This window comes from Alosa alosa, chromosome 18 (assembly GCF_017589495.1).
Source record: "Alosa alosa isolate M-15738 ecotype Scorff River chromosome 18, AALO_Geno_1.1, whole genome shotgun sequence".
In the NCBI taxonomy this organism is placed as follows: Eukaryota; Metazoa; Chordata; class Actinopteri; order Clupeiformes; family Clupeidae; genus Alosa; species Alosa alosa.
This window is the reverse complement of record NC_063206.1, coordinates 1,252,501-1,254,413: the sequence shown is the minus strand read 5'-3', so window position 1 is coordinate 1,254,413 and position 1,913 is coordinate 1,252,501. Positions and strand designations below refer to the sequence as shown.

General features: G+C 42.7%; 1 protein-coding gene across 2 annotated transcripts in view; it reads right to left on the bottom strand.

The window, feature by feature from the left end:
• Positions 1–792: 792 nt before the first annotated feature.
• Positions 793–1,913, bottom strand: part of LOC125311498 (protein quaking-like) — an 83,466-nt gene continuing 82,345 nt past the window's right edge. For both annotated transcript variants that reach the window (XM_048269616.1, XM_048269617.1), the window contains one exon: positions 793–1,799. The gene's annotated coding sequence lies outside the window, so the exon portion shown is untranslated. The remainder of the gene's footprint in view (positions 1,800–1,913) is intronic.

Here is a 1,913-nt window from a genome sequence, read left to right as displayed (position 1 = left end):
TCTAATATTAGCATAACTTTAGCTTAAAGTCAGTGTAATATTAGCATCACGTTAGCGTTATAAAGTGTTAGCTTGACCAGCCAGACCCACATTCGCAGTGCTCAGTCCGAGGGGCGGGATAATCGGTTGTCTTTCAAATTCCCGCTGCACACAATAGGATAGCGCTACAACTCATGAGTCCCATGCGTTTTCCCACCAGCGGAGCTAATTGGCTAGTTCAAACTTTTGCCAACATAAAAAAGCTTAACTCGTGTTCCGCTGTTCACCAAGAGCAACATCCACCTTCTTTGTTTTCAAGTAGCAGGGAATTCACGCCGAACCGTTTCAACTCTGCCATCAATCATTATGTTAAGCCCGCCTAACGACTCTATACACGATGTGATTGGCCTTATCGAAGTTTAATTTTTCCAGCTCGTAAGCCAACAGATAGTTGCTAGACTATGTAAATTTGCTGCCGCTAGGGTGTGTCTAGATTTCTAGGCTAATAAAGTGTAATACTGGCACAACATTAGCGTAAGGTATAATATTAGCATAACGTTAGCATAAAGTATAATAGTATTACGTTAGCGTAAAGTATAATATTAGCATAATATTAGCATAATATCGTAAAAGTATAATATAGCGTAAAGTATAATATAGCATAACGCTAAGTATAATATTAGCATAGCACTTTAGCGTAAGTATAAATTAGCATCAGTGCCAAAAGTATAATATTAGCATAGCGTTAGCGATAGTATTACGTTAGCGTAAAGTATAATATTAGCATAACGCTAGCGTAAAGTATAATAGCGTAAAGTATAATATTAGCGTAACGCTAGCGTAGAGTATAATATTAACGTAAACGTGACTCTGCAGCAGCAGACTCGATAAACTTCACTGCTTTTGCAACGACGACCACGGGTCAGTGTGTGTAATGACCTCCTCATTGCCCTGAAATGGCCTGTGCACTAGATCTGCATACCAACACACTCTCTCTCACACAAACACACACACTCTTACAGACGGAAGATGGGAAACGACTAGAGGAGGTTAAGACGGAGTCTGGACCTGTAACCCCAACCCAACACAAACACACACACACCTACCCCTGAACCCAACACACACACACTCACACACACCTACCCCTGAACCCCTTCTTCCCTGGGTCTCTCCCCCCCACAGGGGCAGTCTGGGGCTCAGTGCTTTATTTGTTTGTTTGCATGTTTGTTGTTTACGTTTATCGTGTATTAGATCAACTCCCTCATTGTACACAGAACAATGACTAATAAAACCCCCTTTGATTCAAACTACAAATAATTCAAGCCAAAACAAACAAATAATAATTATACAGAATAAAACAATGACAACAGAACATACACATAAACAAGAAAACAACATTATCTTAACAATGAAAAAAAAGTTTGTCATATTTGTCATGTATGAATGTGCATGTATGAAGAAGCCTGGCCTACACTGGGGGGTCAGGAGTGTGTGTACGTGTGTGTGTGTGTGTGTGTGTGTGTGTGTGTGTGGCTATTCTTCACCAGTCGAGGCTACGAGGCTGGGTGTGTGTGTGTGTATCTGTTTGTGAGTATGTGTGTATGGATATGTGTGAGGAGAGGGGAGTTGGAAGAAGGCAGTTTCCCACTGTTTGATGAGGGAGAAGGAGTGTTGTCTCTGTGTGTGTGTGTGTGTGTGTGTGTGTGTGTGTGTTTAGAAGGGTGGGCGGCCGGGGTGTGTCTCTGTGCGTCCAACAGCTAGAGGCAGGTGACAGGTGTGGAAACCCAGGTAGACGGGCAGCTCTTCCGCCTTAGAGGACGCTGTATGAAGAGAGACATGGGTCATATCACACACACACACACACACACACACACACATACATGTACACACACACACACACACACACACACACACATACACACACACACACACAC